Below are 24,685 nucleotides of genomic sequence, written 5' to 3' on the forward strand. Positions count from 1 at the left end.
CACATTCTTAGGTGTGGGAGAGATGTGCAGCCCCAATGCACCCAGATGAATGCAGGAAAAGTTCCCTTTAGGGAGAAGTCCTCTAAGTAGTTCCTCAATGGATCAGGGGGCACTCACTGCTACGTGGCCTCCAAGCCCAACCCCCAGCTTTCCCTCATGGCCTGGCCTAAAAGAACACTCAGGGAACAGAAGCTAAGGGATACTAATAGAATCCAGGTGCTGCTGTCAGTTTGAGGAACTTCCCCACACTCAGAATACCAGAACACATCTTCGTGTGTGTGCTGGATGTAGGGAAACAGTCAAAGCATCTTTCAGGGGGCACATTTATTCCATGGTTGTGGGTTGTAGGTTAAAAACCCACATCCCATGGATAGGCTCTCGCTTATACTTGGTTTAGAGCCCAACCCCCACTTTCCCCCACTCTCCAGCCTAGCCATGCCATCAGGGAAGACAAGCTAAGGGATTCTTTTAGAACCCAGGCGCTGCTGTCATTTGGAGGAGCCTCCCCACAATCAGGATACCTGAGCACGTCTCCGTGTGTGTGCTGGAGGTGGGGAAACAGATTCCACGCATCTTTATGGGGCACAGGTGTTCCAAGGTTGGGGAAGTAGTTTAAAACCCTCCACTACCCACAGAGATGCACTCGCTAATACTTGGCTTTAGAGCCCATCCCCCACCATCGCTTACTGCTAGGCCTAGGAAAACACTTAGGGAAGTCAAGCTAAGGGATTCTATTACAACCCAGGTGCTGCTGTCTGTTGGAGGAACCTCCCCACACTCAGAACCCCAGAACACTTCTTCCTGTGTGTGCTGGACGTGGGGAAACATAGCACACGCATTTTTCAGGGGTCACAGTAATTCCCAAGTTGTGGGTTGTAGTTTAAACATCTCCACTACCCATGGAGAGGCACACGCTAATACTTAGTTTTAGATCCCAAATCCCACTTTCAACCACACACTGGCCTAGGCAAACCATCAGGGAAGACAAGCAAAGGGATTCTATTCAAACCAAGACGCTGATGTCAGTTGGAGGAACTACCCCACCCTCAGGATACTGGAACCCAACCTTGTGTGGTGGGGAGATTTGAAGCCCCACTCCACGCAGATGAATGGGTGCTCAGGTGTTTCCCTTTATGGAGAATTCATCTAAATACTTCCTCAGTCCATCGGGGACACTCGCTACTATTTGGCCTCAAAGCCCAACCCCCAGGTTTCTCTCAGAGTCAGTCCTAGGGAAACACGCAGGGATTACAAGCTAAGGGATTCTATTAGAACCCAGCCGCTTCTGTCACCTGAAATTGCCAGCCCACACTCAGGATAGCAGAAAACTTCTTCATGTGTGTTCTGGTGGTGGGGATACAGAGTCCACGCTTATTTCAAGGAGCACAGGTATTCCCATGTTGTGGGCTTTTGGTTAATAACCTCCAAATCCCATGGAGAAGCACTTGCTAATACTTGGATTTAGAGCCCAACCCACCCTTTCCCCAGCACTCCGTATCAGGCAACCAAACAGGGTAGACAAGTTAAGCGATTTTATAAGAACCAAGGCCCTGCTCTCAGTTGGAGGAGGCTGCCCACTCTCAGGATAACTGTGCAAGTGTTCGTGTGTGTGCTGGAGGTGTGGTAACAGACTCCACGGATCTTTATGGGGGCACAGGTGTTCCCAGGTTAGGGATGTAGTTTAAACACCTCCACAAACCATAGAGAGGTCATCGCAAATACTTGGTTTTGGAGCCCAAACCACACTTTCCCCCGCACTCCCGCCTAGGCTTTCCATCAGGGAAGACAAGCAAAGGGATTCAATTAGAACCCAGGGGCTGCTGTCAGTTTGAGGAACTTCCCTGCACTCAGAATTCCAGAACACATTCTTAGGTGTGGGAGAGATGTGCAGCCCCACTGCACCCAGATGAATGCAGGAAAAGGTGTTCCCTTTAGGGAAAAGTCCTCTAAGTACTTCCTCAATGGATCAGGGGGCACTCACTGCTACGTGGCCTCCAAGCCCAACCCCCAGCTTTCCCTCATGGCCTGGCCTAAAAGAACAATCAGGGAACAGAAGCTAAGGGATACTAATAGAATTCAGGTGCTGCTGTCAGTTTGAGGAACTTCCCCACACTCAGAATACAAGAACACATCTTCGTGTGTGTGCTGGATGTAGGGAAACAGTCAAAGCATCTTTCAGGGGGCACATTTATTCCATGGCTGTGGGTTGTAGGTTAAAAACCCACATCCCATGGATAGGCTCTCGCTTATACTTGGTTTAGAGCCCAACCCCCACTTTCCCCCACTCTCCAGCCTAGCCATGCCATCAGGGAAGACAAGCTAAGGGATTCTTTTAGAACCCAGGCGCTGCTGTCATTTGGAGGAGCCTCCCCACAATCAGGATACCTGAGCACGTCTCCGTGTGTGTGCTGGAGGTGGGGAAACAGATTCCACGCATCTTTATGGGGCACAGGTGTTCCAAGGTTGGGGAAGTAGTTTAAAACCCTCCACTACCCACAGAGATGCACTCGCTAATACTTGGCTTTAGAGCCCATCCCCCACCATCGCTTACTGCTAGGCCTAGGAAAACACTTAGGGAAGTCAAGCTAAGGGATTCTATTACAACCCAGGTGCTGCTGTCTGTTGGAGGAACCTCCCCACACTCAGAACCCCAGAACACTTCTTCCTGTGTGTGCTGGACGTGGGGAAACATAGCACACGCATTTTTCAGGGGTCACAGTAATTCCCAAGTTGTGGGTTGTAGTTTAAACATCTCCACTACCCATGGAGAGGCACACGCTAATACTTAGTTTTAGATCCCAAATCCCACTTTCAACCACACACTGGCCTAGGCAAACCATCAGGGAAGACAAGCAAAGGGATTCTATTCAAACCAAGACGCTGATGTCAGTTGGAGGAACTACCCCACCCTCAGGATACTGGAACCCAACCTTGTGTGGTGGGGAGATTTGAAGCCCCACTCCACGCAGATGAATGGGTGCTCAGGTGTTTCCCTTTATGGAGAATTCATCTAAATACTTCCTCAGTCCATCGGGGACACTCGCTACTATTTGGCCTCAAAGCCCAACCCCCAGGTTTCTCTCAGAGTCAGTCCTAGGGAAACACGCAGGGATTACAAGCTAAGGGATTCTATTAGAACCCAGCCGCTTCTGTCACCTGAAATTGCCAGCCCACACTCAGGATAGCAGAAAACTTCTTCATGTGTGTTCTGGTGGTGGGGATACAGAGTCCACGCTTTTTTCAAGGAGCACAGGTATTCCCATGTTGTGGGCTTTTGGTTAATAACCTCCAAATCCCATGGAGAAGCACTCGCTAATACTTGGATTTAGAGCCCAACCCACCCTTTCCCCAGCACTCCGTATCAGGCAACCAAACAGGGTAGACAAGTTAAGCGATTTTATAAGAACCAAGGCCCTGCTCTCAGTTGGAGGAGGCTGCCCACTCTCAGGATAACTGTGCAAGTGTTCGTGTGTGTGCTGGAGGTGTGGAAACAGACTCCACGGATCTTTATGGGGGCACAGGTGTTCCCAGGTTAGGGATGTAGTTTAAACACCTCCACAAACCATAGAGAGGTCATCGCAAATACTTGGTTTTGGAGCCCAAACCACACTTTCCCCCGCACTCCCGCCTAGGCTTTCCATCAGGGAAGACAAGCAAAGGGATTCAATTAGAACCCAGGCGCTGCTGTCAGTTGGAGGAACTTCCCTGCACTCAGAATTCCAGAACACATTCTTAGGTGTGGGAGAGATGTGCAGCCCCAATGCACCCAGATGAATGCAGGAAAAGTTCCCTTTAGGGAGAAGTCCTCTAAGTAGTTCCTCAATGGATCAGGGGGCACTCACTGCTACGTGGCCTCCAAGCCCAACCCCCAGCTTTCCCTCATGGCCTGGCCTAAAAGAACACTCAGGGAACAGAAGCTAAGGGATACTAATAGAATCCAGGTGCTGCTGTCAGTTTGAGGAACTTCCCCACACTCAGAATACCAGAACACATCTTCGTGTGTGTGCTGGATGTAGGGAAACAGTCAAAGCATCTTTCAGGGGGCACATTTATTCCATGGTTGTGGGTTGTAGGTTAAAAACCCACATCCCATGGATAGGCTCTCGCTTATACTTGGTTTAGAGCCCAACCCCCACTTTCCCCCACTCTCCAGCCTAGCCATGCCATCAGGGAAGACAAGCTAAGGGATTCTTTTAGAACCCAGGCGCTGCTGTCATTTGGAGGAGCCTCCCCACAATCAGGATACCTGAGCACGTCTCCGTGTGTGTGCTGGAGGTGGGGAAACAGATTCCACGCATCTTTATGGGGCACAGGTGTTCCAAGGTTGGGGAAGTAGTTTAAAACCCTCCACTACCCACAGAGATGCACTCGCTAATACTTGGCTTTAGAGCCCATCCCCCACCATCGCTTACTGCTAGGCCTAGGAAAACACTTAGGGAAGTCAAGCTAAGGGATTCTATTACAACCCAGGTGCTGCTGTCTGTTGGAGGAACCTCCCCACACTCAGAACCCCAGAACACTTCTTCCTGTGTGTGCTGGACGTGGGGAAACATAGCACACGCATTTTTCAGGGGTCACAGTAATTCCCAAGTTGTGGGTTGTAGTTTAAACATCTCCACTACCCATGGAGAGGCACACGCTAATACTTAGTTTTAGATCCCAAATCCCACTTTCAACCACACACTGGCCTAGGCAAACCATCAGGGAAGACAAGCAAAGGGATTCTATTCAAACCAAGACGCTGATGTCAGTTGGAGGAACTACCCCACCCTCAGGATACTGGAACCCAACCTTGTGTGGTGGGGAGATTTGAAGCCCCACTCCACGCAGATGAATGGGTGCTCAGGTGTTTCCCTTTATGGAGAATTCATCTAAATACTTCCTCAGTCCATCGGGGACACTCGCTACTATTTGGCCTCAAAGCCCAACCCCCAGGTTTCTCTCAGAGTCAGTCCTAGGGAAACACGCAGGGATTACAAGCTAAGGGATTCTATTAGAACCCAGCCGCTTCTGTCACCTGAAATTGCCAGCCCACACTCAGGATAGCAGAAAACTTCTTCATGTGTGTTCTGGTGGTGGGGATACAGAGTCCACGCTTTTTTCAAGGAGCACAGGTATTCCCATGTTGTGGGCTTTTGGTTAATAACCTCCAAATCCCATGGAGAAGCACTCGCTAATACTTGGATTTAGAGCCCAACCCACCCTTTCCCCAGCACTCCGTATCAGGCAACCAAACAGGGTAGACAAGTTAAGCGATTTTATAAGAACCAAGGCCCTGCTCTCAGTTGGAGGAGGCTGCCCACTCTCAGGATAACTGTGCAAGTGTTCGTCTGTGTGCTGGAGGTGTGGAAACAGACTCCACGGATCTTTATGGGGGCACAGGTGTTCCCAGGTTAGGGATGTAGTTTAAACACCTCCACAAACCATAGAGAGGTCATCGCAAATACTTGGTTTTGGAGCCCAAACCACACTTTCCCCCGCACTCCCGCCTAGGCTTTCCATCAGGGAAGACAAGCAAAGGGATTCAATTAGAACCCAGGCGCTGCTGTCAGTTGGAGGAACTTCCCTGCACTCAGAATTCCAGAACACATTCTTAGGTGTGGGAGAGATGTGCAGCCCCAATGCACCCAGATGAATGCAGGAAAAGTTCCCTTTAGGGAGAAGTCCTCTAAGTAGTTCCTCAATGGATCAGGGGGCACTCACTGCTACGTGGCCTCCAAGCCCAACCCCCAGCTTTCCCTCATGGCCTGGCCTAAAAGAACACTCAGGGAACAGAAGCTAAGGGATACTAATAGAATCCAGGTGCTGCTGTCAGTTTGAGGAACTTCCCCACACTCAGAATACCAGAACACATCTTCGTGTGTGTGCTGGATGTAGGGAAACAGTCAAAGCATCTTTCAGGGGGCACATTTATTCCATGGTTGTGGGTTGTAGGTTAAAAACCCACATCCCATGGATAGGCTCTCGCTTATACTTGGTTTAGAGCCCAACCCCCACTTTCACCCACTCTCCAGCCTAGGCATGCCTTCAGGGAAGACAAGCTAAGGGATTCTTTTAGAACCCAGGCGCTGCTGTCATTTGGAGGAGCCTCCCCACAATCAGGATACCTGAGCACGTCTCCGTGTGTGTGCTGGAGGTGGGGAAACAGATTCCACGCATCTTTATGGGGCACAGGTGTTCCAAGGTTGGGGAAGTAGTTTAAAACCCTCCACTACCCACAGAGATGCACTCGCTAATACTTGGCTTTAGAGCCCATCCCCCACCATTGCTTACTGCTAGGCCTAGGAAAACAGTTAGGGAAGTCAAGCGAAGGGATTCTATTACAACCCAGGTGCTGCTGTCTGTTGGAGGAACCTCCCCACTCTCAGAACCCCAGAACACTTCTTCCTGTGTGTGCTGGACGTGGGGAAACATAGCACACGCATTTTTCAGGGGTCACAGTAATTCCCAAGTTGTGGGTTGTAGTTTAAACATCTCCACTACCCATGGAGAGGCACACGCTAATACTTAGTTTTAGATCCCAAATCCCACTTTCAACCACACACTGGCCTAGGCAAACCATCAGGGAAGACAAGCAAAGGGATTCTATTCAAACCAAGACGCTGATGTCAGTTGGAGGAACTACCCCACCCTCAGGATACTGGAACCCAACCTTGTGTGGTGGGGAGATTTGAAGCCCCACTCCACGCAGATGAATGGGTGCTCAGGTGTTTCCCTTTATGGAGAATTCATCTAAATACTTCCTCAGTCCATCGGGGACACTCGCTACTATTTGGCCTCAAAGCCCAACCCCCAGGTTTCTCTCAGAGTCAGTCCTAGGGAAACACTCAGGGATTAAAAGCTAAGGGATTCTATTAGAACCCAGCCGCTTCTGTCACCTGAAATTGCCAGCCCACACTCAGGAGAGCAGAAAACTTCTTCATGTGTGTTCTGGTGGTGGGGATACAGAGTCCACGCTTTTTTCAAGGAGCACAGGTATTCCCATCTTGTGGGCTTTTGGTTAATAACCTCCAAATCCCATGGAGAAGCACTCGCTAATACTTGGATTTAGAGCCCAACCCACCCTTTCCCCAGCACTCCGTATCAGGCAACCAAACAGGGTAGACAAGTTAAGCGATTTTATAAGAACCAAGGCCCTGCTCTCAGTTGGAGGAGGCTGCCCACTCTCAGGATAACTGTGCAAGTGTTCGTGTGTGTGCTGGAGGTGTGGAAACAGACTCCACGGATCTTTATGGGGGCACAGGTGTTCCCAGGTTAGGGATGTAGTTTAAACACCTCCACAAACCATAGAGAGGTCATCGCAAATACTTGGTTTTGGAGCCCAAACCACACTTTCCCCCGCACTCCCGCCTAGGCTTTCCATCAGGGAAGACAAGCAAAGGGATTCAATTAGAACCCAGGTGCTGCTGTCAGTTGGAGGAACTTCCCTGCACTCAGAATTCCAGAACACATTCTTAGGTGTGGGAGAGATGTGCAGCCCCACTGCACCCAGATGAATGGAGGAAAAGGTGTTCCGTTTAGGGAGAAGTCCTCTAAGTACTTCATCAATGGATCAGGGGGCACTCACTGCTACGTGGCCTCCAAGCCCAACCCTCAGCTTTCCCTCATGGCCTGGCCTAAAAGAACACTCAGGGAACAGAAGCTAAGGGATACTAATAGAATCCAGGTGCTGCTGTCAGTTTGAGGAACTTCCCCACACTCAGAATACCAGAACACATCTTCGTGTGTGTGCTGGATGTAGGGAAACAGTCAAAGCATCTTTCAGGGGGCACATTTATTCCATGGTTGTGGGTTGTAGGTTAAAAACCCACATCCCATGGATAGGCTCTCGCTTATACTTGGTTTAGAGCCCAACCCCCACTTTCACCCACTCTCCAGCCTAGGCATGCCTTCAGGGAAGACAAGCTAAGGGATTCTTTTAGAACCCAGGCGCTGCTGTCATTTGGAGGAGCCTCCCCACAATCAGGATACCTGAGCACGTCTCCGTGTGTGTGCTGGAGGTGGGGAAACAGATTCCACGCATCTTTATGGGGCACAGGTGTTCCAAGGTTGGGGAAGTAGTTTAAAACCCTCCACTACCCACAGAGATGCACTCGCTAATACTTGGCTTTAGAGCCCATCCCCCACCATTGCTTACTGCTAGGCCAAGGAAAACACTTAGGGAAGTCAATCGAAGGGATTCTATTACAACCCAGGTGCTGCTGTCTGTTGGAGGAACCTCCCCACACTCAGAACCCCAGAACACTTCTTCCTGTGTGTGCTGGACGTGGGGAAACATAGCACACGCATTTTTCAGGGGTCACAGTAATTCCCAAGTTGTGGGTTGTAGTTTAAACATCTCCACTACCCATGGAGAGGCACACGCTAATACTTAGTTTTAGATCCCAAATCCCACTTTCAACCACACACTGGCCTAGGCAAACCATCAGGGAAGACAAGCAAAGGGATTCTATTCAAACCAAGACGCTGATGTCAGTTGGAGGAACTACCCCACCCTCAGGATACTGGAACCCAACCTTGTGTGGTGGGGAGATTTGAAGCCCCACTCCACGCAGATGAATGGGTGCTCAGGTGTTTCCCTTTATGGAGAATTCATCTAAATACTTCCTCAGTCCATCGGGGACACTCGCTACTATTTGGCCTCAAAGCCCAACCCCCAGGTTTCTCTCAGAGTCAGTCCTAGGGAAACACTCAGGGATTACAAGCTAAGGGATTCTATTAGAACCCAGCCGCTTCTGTCACCTGAAATTGCCAGCCCACACTCAGGAGAGCAGAAAACTTCTTCATGTGTGTTCTGGTGGTGGGGATACAGAGTCCACGCTTTTTTCAAGGAGCACAGGTATTCCCATGTTGTGGGCTTTTGGTTAATAACCTCCAAATCCCATGGAGAAGCACTCGCTAATACTTGGATTTAGAGCCCAACCCACCCTTTCCCCAGCACTCCGTATCAGGCAACCAAACAGGGTAGACAAGTTAAGCGATTTTATAAGAACCAAGGCCCTGCTCTCAGTTGGAGGAGGCTGCCCACTCTCAGGATAACTGTGCAAGTGTTCGTGTGTGTGCTGGAGGTGTGGAAACAGACTCCACGGATCTTTATGGGGGCACAGGTGTTCCCAGGTTAGGGATGTAGTTTAAACACCTCCACAAACCATAGAGAGGTCATCGCAAATACTTGGTTTTGGAGCCCAAACCACACTTTCCCCCGCACTCCCGCCTAGGCTTTCCATCAGGGAAGACAAGCAAAGGGATTCAATTAGAACCCAGGCGCTGCTGTCAGTTGGAGGAACTTCCCTGCACTCAGAATTCCAGAACACATTCTTAGGTGTGGGAGAGATGTGCAGCCCCACTGCACCCAGATGAATGGAGGAAAAGGTGTTCCGTTTAGGGAGAAGTCCTCTAAGTACTTCCTCAATGGATCAGGGGGCACTCACTGCTACGTGGCCTCCAAGCCCAACCCTCAGCTTTCCCTCATGGCCTGGCCTAAAAGAACACTCAGGGAACAGAAGCTAAGGGATACTAATAGAATCCAGGTGCTGCTGTCAGTTTGAGGAACTTCCCCACACTCAGAATACCAGAACACATCTTCGTGTGTGTGCTGGATGTAGGGAAACAGTCAAAGCATCTTTCAGGGGGCACATTTATTCCATGGTTGTGGGTTGTAGGTTAAAAACCCACATCCCATGGATAGGCTCTCGCTTATACTTGATTTAGAGCCCAAACCCCACTTTCCCCCACTCTCCAGCCTAGGCATGCCATCAGGGAAACAAGCTAAGGGATTCTTTTAGAACCCAGGCGCTGCTGTCATTTGGAGGAGCCTCCCCACAATCAGGATACCTGAGCACGTCTCCGTGTGTGTGCTGGAGGTGGGGAAACAGATTCCACGCATCTTTATGGGGCACAGGTGTTCCAAGGTTGGGGAAGTAGTTTAAAACCCTCCACTACCCACAGAGTTGCACTCGCTAATACTTGGCTTTAGAGCCCATCCCCCACCATCGCTTACTGCTAGGCCTAGGAAAACACTTAGGGAAGTCAAGCTAAGGGATTCTATTACAACCCAGGTGCTGCTGTCTGTTGGAGGAACCTCCCCACACTCAGAACCCCAGAACACTTCTTCCTGTGTGTGCTGGACGTGGGGAAACATAGCACACGCATTTTTCAGGGGTCACAGTAATTCCCAAGTTGTGGGTTGTAGTTTAAACATCTCCACTACCCATGGAGAGGCACACGCTAATACTTAGTTTTAGATCCCAAATCCCACTTTCAACCACACACTGGCCTAGGCAAACCATCAGGGAAGACAAGCAAAGGGATTCTATTCAAACCAAGACGCTGATGTCAGTTGGAGGAACTACCCCACCCTCAGGATACTGGAACCCAACCTTGTGTGGTGGGGAGATTTGAAGCCCCACTCCACGCAGATGAATGGGTGCTCAGGTGTTTCCCTTTATGGAGAATTCATCTAAATACTTCCTCAGTCCATCGGGGACACTCGCTACTATTTGGCCTCAAAGCCCAACCCCCAGGTTTCTCTCAGAGTCAGTCCTAGGGAAACACTCAGGGATTACAAGCTAAGGGATTCTATTAGAACCCAGCCGCTTCTGTCACCTGAAATTGCCAGCCCACACTCAGGATAGCAGAAAACTTCTTCATGTGTGTTCTGGTGGTGGGGATACAGAGTCCACGCTTATTTCAAGGAGCACAGGTATTCCCATGTTGTGGGCTTTTGGTTAATAACCTCCAAATCCCATGGAGAAGCACTCGCTAATACTTGGATTTAGAGCCCAACCCACCCTTTCCCCAGCACTCCGTATCAGGCAACCAAACAGGGTAGACAAGTTAAGCGATTTTATAAGAACCAAGGCCCTGCTCTCAGTTGGAGGAGGCTGCCCACTCTCAGGATAACTGTGCAAGTGTTCGTGTGTGTGCTGGAGGTGTGGAAACAGACTCCACGGATCTTTATGGGGGCACAGGTGTTCCCAGGTTAGGGATGTAGTTTAAACACCTCCACAAACCATAGAGAGGTCATCGCAAATACTTGGTTTTGGAGCCCAAACCACACTTTCCCCCGCACTCCCGCCTAGGCTTTCCATCAGGGAAGACAAGCAAAGGGATTCAATTAGAACCCAGGGGCTGCTGTCAGTTTGAGGAACTTCCCTGCACTCAGAATTCCAGAACACATTCTTAGGTGTGGGAGAGATGTGCAGCCCCACTGCACCCAGATGAATGCAGGAAAAGGTGTTCCGTTTAGGGAGAAGTCCTCTAAGTACTTCCTCAATGGATCAGGGGGCACTCACTGCTACGTGGCCTCCAAGCCCAACCCTCAGCTTTCCCTCATGGCCTGGCTTAAAAGAACACTCAGGGAACAGAAGCTAAGGGATACTAATAGAATCCAGGTGCTGCTGTCAGTTTGAGGAACTTCCCCACACTCAGAATACCAGAACACATCTTCATGTGTGTGCTGGATGTAGGGAAACAGTCAAAGCATCTTTCAGGGGGCACAATTATTCCATGGTTGTGGGTTGTAGGTTAAAAACCCACATCCCATGGATAGGCTCTCGCTTATACTTGGTTTAGAGCACAACCCCCACTTTCCCCCACTCTCCAGCCTAGGCATGCCATCAGGGAAGACAAGCTAAGGGATTCTTTTAGAACCCAGGCGCTGCTGTCATTTGGAGGAGCCTCCCCACAAACAGGATACCTGAGCACGTCTCCGTGTGTGTGCTGGAGGTGGGGAAACAGATTCCACGCATCTTTATGGGGCACAGGTGTTCCAAGGTTGGGGAAGTAGTTTAAAACCCTCCACTACCCACAGAGATGCACTCGCTAATACTTGGCTTTAGAGCCCATCCCCCACCATCGCTTACTGCTAGGCCTAGGAAAACACTTAGGGAAGTCAAGCTAAGGGATTCTATTACAACCCAGGTGCTGCTGTCTGTTGGAGGAACCTCCCCACACTCAGAACCCCAGAACACTTCTTCCTGTGTGTGCTGCACGTGGGGAAACATAGCACACGCATTTTTCAGGGGTCACAGTAATTCCCAAGTTGTGGGTTGTAGTTTAAACATCTCCACTACCCATGGAGAGGCACACGCTAATACTTAGTTTTAGATCCCAAATCCCACTTTCAACCACACACTGGCCTAGGCAAACCATCAGGGAAGACAAGCAAAGGGATTCTATTCAAACCAAGACGCTGATGTCAGTTGGAGGAACTACCCCACCCTCAGGATACTGGAACCCAACCTTGTGTGGTGGGGAGATTTGAAGCCCCACTCCACGCAGATGAATGGGTGCTCAGGTGTTTCCCTTTATGGAGAATTCATCTAAATACTTCCTCAGTCCATCGGGGACACTCGCTACAATTTGGCCTCAAAGCCCAACCCCCAGGTTTCTCTCAGAGTCAGTCCTAGGGAAACACTCAGGGATTACAAGCTAAGGGATTCTATTAGAACCCAGCCGCTTCTGTCACCTGAAATTGCCAGCCCACCCTCAGGATAGCAGAAAACTTCTTCATGTGTGTTCTGGTGGTGGGGATACAGAGTCCACGCTTATTTCAAGGAGCACAGGTATTCCCATGTTGTGGGCTTTTGGTTAATAACCTCCAAATCCCATGGAGAAGCACTCGCTAATACTTGGATTTAGAGCCCAACCCACCCTTTCCCCAGCACTCCGTATCAGGCAACCAAACAGGGTAGACAAGTTAAGCGATTTTATAAGAACCAAGGCCCTGCTCTCAGTTGGAGGAGGCTGCCCACTCTCAGGATAACTGTGCAAGTGTTCGTGTGTGTGCTGGAGGTGTGGAAACAGACTCCACGGATCTTTATGGGGGCACAGGTGTTCCCAGGTTAGGGATGTAGTTTAAACACCTCCACAAACCATAGAGAGGTCATCGCAAATACTTGGTTTTGGAGCCCAAACCACACATTCCCCCGCACTCCCGCCTAGGCTTTCCATCAGGGAAGACAAGCAAAGGGATTCAATTAGAACCCAGGCGCTGCTGTCAGTTGGAGGAACTTCCCTGCACTCAGAATTCCAGAACACATTCTTAGGTGTGGGAGAGATGTGCAGCCCCACTGCACCCAGATGAATGGAGGAAAAGGTGTTCCCTTTAGGGAGAAGTCCTCTAAGTAGTTCCTCAATGGATCAGGGGGCACTCACTGCTACGTGGCCTCCAAGCCCAACCCCCAGCTTTCCCTCATGGCCTGGCCTAAAAGAACACTCAGGGAACAGAAGCTAAGGGATACTAATAGAATCCAGGTGCTGCTGTCAGTTTGAGGAAATTCCCCACACTCAGAATACCAGAACACATCTTCGTGTGTGTGCTGGATGTAGGGAAACAGTCAAAGCATCTTTCAGGGGGCACATTTATTCCATGGTTGTGGGTTGTAGGTTAAAAACCCACATCCCATGGATAGGCTCTCGCTTATACTTGGTTTAGAGCCCAACCCCCACTTTCCCCCACTCTCCAGCCTAGGCATGCTATCAGGGAAGACAAGCTAAGGGATTCTTTTAGAACCCAGGCGCTGCTGTCATTTGGAGGAGCCTCCCCACAATCAGGATACCTGAGCACGTCTCCGTGTGTGTGCTGGAGGTGGGGAAACAGATTCCACGCATCTTTATGGGGCACAGGTGTTCCAAGGTTGGGGAAGTAGTTTAAAACCCTCCACTACCCACAGAGATGCACTCGCTAATACTTGGCTTTAGAGCCCATCCCCCAGCATTGCTTACTGCTAGGCCTAGGAAAACACTTAGGGAAGTCAAGCGAAGGGATTCTATTACAACCCAGGTGCTGCTGTCTGTTGGAGGAACCTCCCCACACTCAGAACCCCAGAACACTTCTTCCTGTGTGTGCTGGACGTGGGGAAACATAGCACACGCATTTTTCAGGGGTCACAGTAATTCCCAAGTTGTGGGTTGTAGTTTAAACATCTCCACTACCCATGGAGAGGCACACGCTAATACTTAGTTTTAGATCCCAAATCCCACTTTCAACCACACACTGGCCTAGGCAAACCATCAGGGAAGACAAGCAAAGGGATTCTATTCAAACCAAGACGCTGATGTCAGTTGGAGGAACTACCCCACCCTCAGGATACTGGAACCCAACCTTGTGTGGTGGGGAGATTTGAAGCCCCACTCCACGCAGATGAATGGGTGCTCAGGTGTTTCCCTTTATGGAGAATTCATCTAAATACTTCCTCAGTCCATCGGGGACACTGGCTACTATTTGGCCTCAAAGCCCAACCCCCAGGTTTCTCTCAGAGTCAGTCCTAGGGAAACACTCAGGGATTAAAAGCTAAGGGATTCTATTAGAACCCAGCCGCTTCTGTCACCTGAAATTGCCAGCCCACACTCAGGAGAGCAGAAAACTTCTTCATGTGTGTTCTCGTGGTGGGGATACAGAGTCCACGCTTTTTTCAAGGAGCACAGGTATTCCCATGTTGTGGGCTTTTGGTTAATAACCTCCAAATCCCATGGAGAAGCACTCGCTAATACTTGGATTTAGAGCCCAACCCACCCTTTCCCCAGCACTCCGTATCAGGCAACCAAACAGGGTAGACAAGTTAAGCGATTTTATAAGAACCAAGGCCCTGCTCTCAGTTGGAGGAGGCTGCCCACTCTCAGGATAACTGTGCAAGTGTTCGTGTGTGTGCTGGAGGTGTGGAAACAGACTCCACGGATCTTTATGGGGGCACAGGTGTTCCCAGGTTAGGGATGTAGTTTAAACACCTCCACAAACCATAGAGAGGTCATCGCAAATACTTGGTTTTGGAGCCCAAACCACACTTTCCCCTGCACTCCCGCCTAGGCTTTCCATCAGGGAAGACAAGCAAAGGGATTCAATTAGAACCCAGGCGCTGCTGTCAGTTGGAGGAACTTCCCTGCACTCAGAATTCCAGAACACATTCTTAGGTGTGGGAGAGATGTGCAGCCCCACTGCACCCAGATGAATGGAGGAAAAGGTGTTCCGTTTAGGGAGAAGTCCTCTAACTACTTCCTCAATGGATAAGGGGGCACTCACTGCTACGTGGCCTCCAAGCCCAACCCTCAGCTTTCCCTCATGGCCTGGCCTAAAAGAACACTCAGGGAACAGAAGCTAAGGGATACTAATAGAATCCAGGTGCTGCTGTCAGTTTGAGGAACTTCCCCACACTCAGAATACCAGAACACATCTTCGTGTGTGTGCTGGATGTAGGGAAACAGTCAAAGCATCTTTCAGGGGGCACATTTATTCCATGGTTGTGGGTTGTAGGTTAAATACCCACATCCCATGGATAGGCTCTCGCTTATACTTGATTTAGAGCCCAAACCCCACTTTCCCCCACTCTCCAGCCTAGGCATGCCATCAGGGAAACAAGCTAAGGGATTCTTTTAGAACCCAGGCGCTGCTGTCATTTGGAGGAGCCTCCCCACAATCAGGATACCTGAGCACGTCTCCGTGTGTGTGCTGGAGGTGGGGAAACAGATTCCACGCATCTTTATGGGGCACAGGTGTTCCAAGGTTGGGGAAGTAGTTTAAAACCCTCCACTACCCACAGAGATGCACTCGCTAATACTTGGCTTTAGAGCCCATCCCCCACCATCGCTTACTGCTAGGCCTAGGAAAACACTTAGGGAAGTCAAGCTAAGGGATTCTATTACAACCCAGGTGCTGCTGTCTGTTGGAGGAACCTCCCCACACTCAGAACCCCAGAACACTTCTTCCTGTGTGTGCTGGACGTGGGGAAACATAGCACACGCATTTTTCAGGGGTCACAGTAATTACCAAGTTGTGGGTTGTAGTTTAAACATCTCCACTACCCATGGAGAGGCACACGCTAATACTTAGTTTTAGATCCCAAATCCCACTTTCAACCACACACTGGCCTAGGCAAACCATCAGGGAAGACAAGCAAAGGGATTCTATTCAAACCAAGACGCTGATGTCAGTTGGAGGAACTACCCCACCCTCAGGATACTGGAACCCAACCTTGTGTGGTGGGGAGATTTGAAGCCCCACTCCACGCAGATGAATGGGTGCTCAGGTGTTTCCCTTTATGGAGAATTCATCTAAATACTTCCTCAGTCCATCGGGGACACTCGCTACTATTTGGCCTCAAAGCCCAACCCCCAGGTTTCTCTCAGAGTCAGTCCTAGGGAAACACTCAGGGATTACAAGCTAAGGGATTCTATTAGAACCCAGCCGCTTCTGTCACCTGAAATTGCCAGCCCACACTCAGGATAGCAGAAAACTTCTTCATGTGTGTTCTGGTGGTGGGGATACAGAGTCCATGCTTTTTTCAAGGAGCACAGGTATTCCCATGTTGTGGGCTTTTGGTTAATAACCTCCAAATCCCATGGAGAAGCACTCGCTAATACTTGGATTTAGAGCCCAACCCACCCTTTCCCCAGCACTCCGTATCAGGCAACCAAACAGGGTAGACAAGTTAAGCGATTTTATAAGAACCAAGGCCCTGCTCTCAGTTGGAGGAGGCTGCCCACTCTCAGGATAACTGTGCAAGTGTTCGTGTGTGTGCTGGAGGTGTGGAAACAGACTCCACGGATCTTTATGGGGGCACAGGTGTTCCCAGGTTAGGGATGTAGTTTAAACACCTCCACAAACCATAGAGAGGTCATCGCAAATACTTGGTTTTGGAGCCCAAACCACACTTTCCCCCGCACTCCCGCCTAGGCTTTCAATCAGGGAAGACAAGCAAAGGGATTCAATTAGAACCCAGGCGCTGCTGTCAGTTGGAGGAACTTCCCTGCACTCAGAATTCCAGAACACATTCTTAGGTGTGGGAGAGATGTGCAGCCCCACTGCACCCAGATGAATGCAGGAAAAGGTGTTCCCTTTAGGGAGAAGTCCTCTAAGTAGTTCCTCAATGGATCAGGGGGCACTCACTGCTACGTGGCCTCCAAGCCCAACCCCCAGCTTTCCCTCATGGCCTGGCCTAAAAGAACACTCAGGGAACAGAAGCTAAGGGATACTAATAGAATCCAGGTGCTGCTGTCCGTTTGAGGAACTTCCCCACACTCTGAATACCAGAACACATCTTCGTGTGTGTGCTGGATGTAGGGAAACAGTCAAAGCATCTTTCAGGGGGCACATTTATTCCATGGTTGTGGGTTGTAGGTTAAAAACCCACATCCCATGGATAGGCTCTCGCTTATACTTGGTTTAGAGCCCAACCCCCACTTTCAAACACTCTCCAGCCTAGGCATGCCTTCAGGGAAGACAAGCTAAGGGATTCTTTTAGAACCCAGGCGCTGCTGTCATTTGGAGGAGCCTCCCCACAATCAGGATACCTGAGCACGTCTCCGTGTGTGTGCTGGAGGTGGGGAAATAGATTCCACGCATCTTTATGGGGCACAGGTGTTCCAAGGTTGGGGAAGTAGTTTAAAACCCTCCACTACCCACAGAGATGCACTCGCTAATACTTGGCTTTAGAGCCCATCCCCCACCATCGCTTACTGCTAGGCCTAGGAAAACACTTAGGGAAGTCAAGCGAAGGGATTCTATTACAACCCAGGTGCTGCTGTCTGTTGGAGGAACCTCCCCACTCTCAGAACCCCAGAACACTTCTTCCTGTGTGTGCTGGACGTGGGGAAACAAAGCACACGCATTTTTCAGGGGTCACAGTAATTCCCAAGTTGTGGGTTGTACTTTAAACATCTCCACTACCCATGGAGAGGCACACGCTAATACTTAGTTTTAGATCCCAAATCCCACTTTCAACCACACACTGGCCTAGGCAAACCATCAGGGAAGACAAGCAAAGGGATTCTATTCAAACCAAGACGCTGATGTCAGTTGGAGGAACTACCCCACCCTCAGGAAACTGGAACCCAACCTTGTGTGGTGGGGAGATTTGAAGCCCCACTCCACGCAGATGAATGGGTGCTCAGGTGTTTCCCTTTATGGAGAATTCATCTAAATACTTCCTCAGTCCATCGGGGACACTCGCTACTATTTGGCCTCAAAGCCCAACCCCCAGGTTTCTCTCAGAGTCAGTCCTAGGGAAACACTCAGGGATTACAAGCTAAGGGATTCTATTAGAACCCAGCCGCTTCTGTCACCTGAAATTGCCAGCCCACACTCAGGATAGCAGAAAACTTCTTCACGTGTGTTCTAGTGGTGGGGATACAGAGTCCACGCTTTTTTCAAGGAGCACAGGTATTCCCATGTGTGGGCTTTTGGTTAATAACCTCCAAATCCCATGGAGAAGCACTCGCTAATACTTGGATTTAGAGCCCAACCCACCCTTTCCCCAGCACTCCGTATCAGGCAACCAAACAGGGTAGACAAGTTAAGCGATTTTATAAGAACCAAGGCCCTGCTCTCAGTTGGAGGAGGCTGCCCACTCTCAGGATAACTGTGCAAGTGTTCGTGTGTGTGCTGGAGGTGTGGAAACAGACTCCACGGATCTTTATGGGGGCACAGGTGTTCCCAGGTTAGGGATGTAGTTTAAACACCTCCACAAACCATAGAGAGGTCATCGCAAATACTTGGTTTTGGAGCCCAAACCACACTTTCCCCCGCACTCCCGCCTAGGCTTTCCATCAGGGAAGACAAGCAAAGGGATTCAATTAGAACCCAGGCGCTGCTGTCAGTTGGAGGAACTTCCCTGCACTCAGAATTCCAGAACACATTCTTAGGTGTGGGATAGATGTGCAGCCCCAGTGCACCCAGATGAATGCAGGAAAAGGTGTTCAGTTTAGGGAGAAGTCCTCTAAGTACTTCCTCAATGGATCAGGGGGCACTCACTGCTACGTGGCCTCCAAGCCCAACCCCCAGCTTTCCCTCATGGCCTGGCCTAAAAGAACACTCAGGGAACAGAAGCTAAGGGATACTAATAGAATCCAGGTGCTGCTGTCAGTTTGAGGAACTTCCCCACACTCAGAATACAAGAACACATCTTCGTGTGTGTGCTGGATGTAGGGAAACAGTCAAAGCATCTTTCAGGCGGCACATTTATTCCATGGTTGTGGGTTGTAGGTTAAAAACCCACATCCCATGGATAGGCTCTCGCTTATACTTGGTTTAGAGCCCAACCCCCACTTTCCCCCACTCTCCAGTCTAGGCATGCCTTCAGGGAAGACATGCTAAGGGATTCTTTTAGAACCCAGGCGCTGCTGTCATTTGGAGGAGCCTCCCCACAATCAGGATACCTGAGCACGTCTCCGTGGGTGTGCTGGAGGTGGGGAAACAGATTCCACGCATCTTTATGGGGCACAGGTGTTCCAAGGTTGGGGAAGTAGTTTAAAACCCTCCACTACCCACAGAGATGCACTCGCAAATACTTGGCTTTAGAGCCCATCCCCCACCATCGCTTACTGCTAGGCCTAGGAAAACACTTAGGGAAGTCAAGCTAAGGGATTCTATTACAACCCAGGTGCTGCTGTCTGTTGGAGGAACCTCCCCACACTCACAACCCCAGAAAACTTCTTCCTGTGTGTGCTGGACGTGGGGAAACATAGCACACGCATTTTTCAGGGGTCACAGTAATTCCCAAGTTGGGGGTTCTAGTTTAAACATCTCCACTACCCATGGAGAGGCACACGCTAATACTTAGTTTTAGATCCCAAATCCCACTTTCAACCACACACTGGCCTAGGCAAACCATCAGGGAAGACACGCAAAGGGATTCTATTCAAACCAAGACGCTGATGTCAGTTGGAGGAACTACCCCACCCTCAGGATACTGGAACCCAACCTTGTGTGGTGGGGAGATTTGAAGCCCCAATCCACGCAGATGAATGGGTGCTCAGGTGTTTCCCTTTATGGAGAATTCATCTAAATACTTCCTCAGTCCATCGGGGACACTCGCTACTATTTGGCCTCAAAGCCCAACCCCCAGGTTTCTCTCAGAGTCAGTCCTAGGGAAACACTCAGGGATTAAAAGCTAAGGGATTCTATTAGAACCCAGCCACTTCTGTCACCTGAAATTGCCAGCCCACACTCAGGAGAGCAGAAAACTTCTTCATGTGTGTTCTGGTGGTGGGGATACAGAGTCCACGCTTTTTTCAAGGAGCACAGGTATTCCCATGTTGTGGGCTTTTGGTTAATAACCTCCAAATCCCATGGAGAAGCACTCGCTAATACTTGGATTTAGAGCCCAACCCACCCTTTCCCCAGCACTCCGTATCAGGCAACCAAACAGGGTAGACAAGTTAAGCGATTTTATAAGAACCAAGGCCCTGCTCTCAGTTGGAGGAGGCTGCCCACTCTCAGGATAACTGTGCAAGTGTTCGTGTGTGTGCTGGAGGTGTGGAAACAGACTCCACGGATCTTTATGGGGGCACAGGTGTTCCCAGGTTAGGGATGTAGTTTAAACACCTCCACAAACCATAGAGAGGTCATCGCAAATACTTGGTTTTGGAGCCCAAACCACACTTTCCCCCGCACTCCCGCCTAGGCTTTCCATCAGGGAAGACAAGCAAAGGGATTCAATTAGAACCCAGGCGCTGCTGTCAGTTGGAGGAACTTCCCTGCACTCAGAATTCCAGAACACATTCTTAGGTGTGGGAGAGATGTGCAGCCCCACTGCACCCAGATGAATGGAGGAAAAGGTGTTCCCTTTAGGGAGAAGTCCTCTAAGTACTTCCTCAATGGATCAGGGGGCACTCACTGCTACGTGGCCTCCAAGCCCAACCCCCAGCTTTCCCTCATGGCCTGGCCTAAAAGAACACTCAGGGAACAGAAGCTAAGGGATACTAATAGAATCCAGGTGCTGCTGTCAGTTTGAGGAACTTCCCCACACTCAGAATACAAGAACACATCTTCGTGTGTGTGCTGGATGTAGGGAAACAGTCAAAGCATCTTTCAGGGGGCACATTTATTCCATGGTTGTGGGTTGTAGGTTAAAAACCCACATTCCATGGATAGGCTCTCGCTTATACTTGGTTTAGAGCCCAACCCCCACTTTCCCCCACTCTCCAGCCTAGCCATGCCATCAGGGAAGACAAGCAAAGGGATTCTTTTAGAACCCAGGCGCTGCTGTCATTTGGAGGAGCCTCCCCACAATCAGGATACCTGAGCACGTCTCCGTGTGTGTGCTGGAGGTGGGGAAACAGATTCCACGCATCTTTATGGGGCACAGGTGTTCCAAGGTTGGGGAAGTAGTTTAAAACCCTCCACTACCCACAGAGATGCACTCGCTAATACTTGGCTTTAGAGCCCATCCCCCACCATCGCTTACTGCTAGGCCTAGGAAAACACTTAGGGAAGTCAAGCTAAGGGATTCTATTACAACCCAGGTGCTGCTGTCTGTTGGAGGAACCTCCCCACACTCAGAACCCCAGAACACTTCTTCCTGTGTGTGCTGGACGTGGGGAAACATAGCACACGCATTTTTCAGGGGTCACAGTAATTCCCAAGTTGTGGGTTGTAGTTTAAACATCTCCACTACCCATGGAGAGGCACACGCTAATACTTAGTTTTAGATCCCAAATCCCAATTTCAACCACACACTGGCCTAGGCAAACCATCAGGGAAGACAAGCAAAGGGATTCTATTCAAACCAAGACGCTGATGTCAGTTGGAGGAACTACCCCACCCTCAGGATACTGGAACCCAACCTTGTGTGGTGGGGAGATTTGAAGCCCCACTCCACGCAGATGAATGGGTGCTCAGGTGTTTCCCTTTATGGAGAATTCATCTAAATACTTCCTCAGTCCATCGGGGACACTCGCTACTATTTGGCCTCAAAGCCCAACCCCCAGGTTTCTCTCAGAGTCAGTCCTAGGGAAACACTCAGGGATTACAAGCTAAGGGATTCTATTAGAACCCAGCCGCTTCTGTCACCTGAAATTGCCAGCCCACACTCAGGATAGCAGAAAACTTCTTCATGTGTGTTCTAGTGGTGGGGATACAGAGTCCACGCTTTTTTCAAGGAGCACAGGTATTCCCATGTTGTGGGCTTTTGGTTAATAACCTCCAAATCCCATGGAGAAGCACTCGCTAATACTTGGATTTAGAGCCCAACCCACCCTTTCCCCAGCACTCCGTATCAGGCAACCAAACAGGGTTGACAGGTTAAGCGATTTTATAAGAACCAAGGCCCTGCTCTCAGTTGGAGGAGGCTGCCCACTCTCAGGATAACTGTGCAAGTGTTCGTGTGTGTGCTGGAGGTGTGGAAACAGACTCCACGGATCTTTATGGGGGCACAGGTGTTCCCAGGTTAGGGATGTAGTTTAAACACCTCCACAAACCATAGAGAGGTCATCGCAAATACTTGGTTTTGGAGCCCAAACCACACTTTCCCCCGCACTCCCGCCTAGGCTTTCCATCAGGGAAGACAAGCAAAGGGATTCAATTAGAACCCAGGCGCTGCTGTAAGTTGGAGGAACTTCCCTGCACTCAGAATTCCAGAACACATTCTTAGGTGTGGGATAGCTGTGCAGCCCCAGTGCACCCAGATGAATGCAGGAAAAGGTGTTCCCTTTAGGGAGAAGTCCTCTAAGTACTTCCTCAATGGATCAGGGGGCACTCACTGCTACGTGGCCTCCAAGCCCAACCCCCAGCTTTCCCTCATGGCCTGGCCTAAAAGAACACTCAGCGAACAGAAGCTAAGGGATACTAATAGAATCCAGGTGCTGCTGTCAGTTTGAGGAACTTCCCCACACTCAGAATACAAGAACACATCTTCGTGTGTGTGCTGGATGTAGGGAAACAGTCAAAGCATCTTTCAGGCGGCACATTTATTCCATGGTTGTGGGTTGTAGGTTAAAAACCCACATCCCATGGATAGGCTCTCGCTTATACTTGGTTTAGAGCCCAACCCCCACTTTCCCCCACTCTCCAGTCTAGGCATGCCTTCAGGGAAGACAAGCTAAGGGATTCTTTTAGAACCCAGGCGCTGCTGTCATTTGGAGGAGCCTCCCCACAATCAGGATACCTGAGCACGTCTCCGTGGGTGTGCTGGAGGTGGGGAAACAGATTCCACGCATCTTTATGGGTCACAGGTGTTCCAAGGTTGGGGAAGTAGTTTAAAACCCACCACTACCCACAGAGATGCACTCGCAAATACTTGGCTTTAGAGCCCATCCCCCACCATCGCTTACTGCTAGGCCTAGGAAAACACTTAGGGAAGTCAAGCTAAGGGATTCTATTACAACCCAGGTGCTGCTGTCTGTTGGAGGAACCTCCCCACACTCACAACCCCAGAACACTTCTTCCTGTGTGTGTTGGACGTGGGGAAACATAGCACACGCATTTTTCAGGGGTCACAGTAATTCCCAAGTTGGGGGTTCTAGTTTAAACATCTCCACTACCCATGGAGAGGCACACGCTAATACTTAGTTTTAGATCCCAAATCCCGCTTTCAACCACACACTGGCCTAGGCAAACCATCAGGGAAGACACGGAAAGGGATTCTATTCAAACCAAGACGCTGATGTCAGTTGGAGGAACTACCCCACCCTCAGGATACTGGAACCCAACCTTGTGTGGTGGGGAGATTTGAAGCCCCACTCCACGCAGATGAATGGGTGCTCAGGTGTTTCCCTTTATGGAGAATTCATCTAAATACTTCCTCAGTCCATCGGGGACACTCGCTACTATTTGGCCTCAAAGCCCAACCCCCAGGTTTCTCTCAGAGTCAGTCCTAGGGAAACACTCAGGGATTACAAGCTAAGGGATTCTATTAGAACCCAGCCGCTTCTGTCACCTGAAATTGCCAGCCCACACTCAGGATAGCAGAAAACTTCTTCATGTGTGTTCTAGTGGTGGGGATACAGAGTCCACGCTTTTTTCAAGGAGCACAGGTATTCCCATGTTGTGGGCTTTTGGTTAATAACCTCCAAATCCCATGGAGAAGCACTCGCTAATACTTGGATTTAGAGCCCAACCCACCCTTTCCCCAGCACTCCGTATCAGGCAACCACACAGGGTTGACAGGTTAAGCGATTTTATAAGAACCAAGGCCCTGCTCTCAGTTGGAGGAGGCTGCCCACTCTCAGGATAACTGTGCAAGTGTTCGTGTGTGTGCTGGAGGTGTGGAAACAGACTCCACGGATCTTTATGGGGGCACAGGTGTTCCCAGGTTAGGGATGTAGTTTAAACACCTCCACAAACCATAGAGAGGTCATCGCAAATACTTGGTTTTGGAGCCCAAACCACACTTTCCCCCGCACTCCCGCCTAGGCTTTCCATCAGGGAAGACAAGCAAAGGGATTCAATTAGAACCCAGGCGCTGCTGTAAGTTGGAGGAACTTCCCTGCACTCAGAATTCCAGAACACATTCTTAGGTGTGGGATAGCTGTGCAGCCCCAGTGCACCCAGATGAATGCAGGAAAAGGTGTTCCCTTTAGGGAGAAGTCCTCTAAGTACTTCCTCAATGGATCAGGGGGCACTCACTGCTACGTGGCCTCCAAGCCCAACCCCCAGCTTTCCCTCATGGCCTGGCCTAAAAGAACACTCAGCGAACAGAAGCTAAGGGATACTAATAGAATCCAGGTGCTGCTGTCAGTTTGAGGAACTTCCCCACACTCAGAATACAAGAACACATCTTCGTGTGTGTGCTGGATGTAGGGAAACAGTCAAAGCATCTTTCAGGCGGCACATTTATTCCATGGTTGTGGGTTGTAGGTTAAAAACCCACATCCCATGGATAGGCTCTCGCTTATACTTGGTTTAGAGCCCAACCCCCACTTTCCCCCACTCTCCAGTCTAGGCATGCCTTCAGGGAAGACAAGCTAAGGG

This window comes from Vicugna pacos, unplaced genomic scaffold, assembly GCF_048564905.1.
Source record: "Vicugna pacos unplaced genomic scaffold, VicPac4 scaffold_17, whole genome shotgun sequence".
In the NCBI taxonomy this organism is placed as follows: Eukaryota; Metazoa; Chordata; class Mammalia; order Artiodactyla; family Camelidae; genus Vicugna; species Vicugna pacos.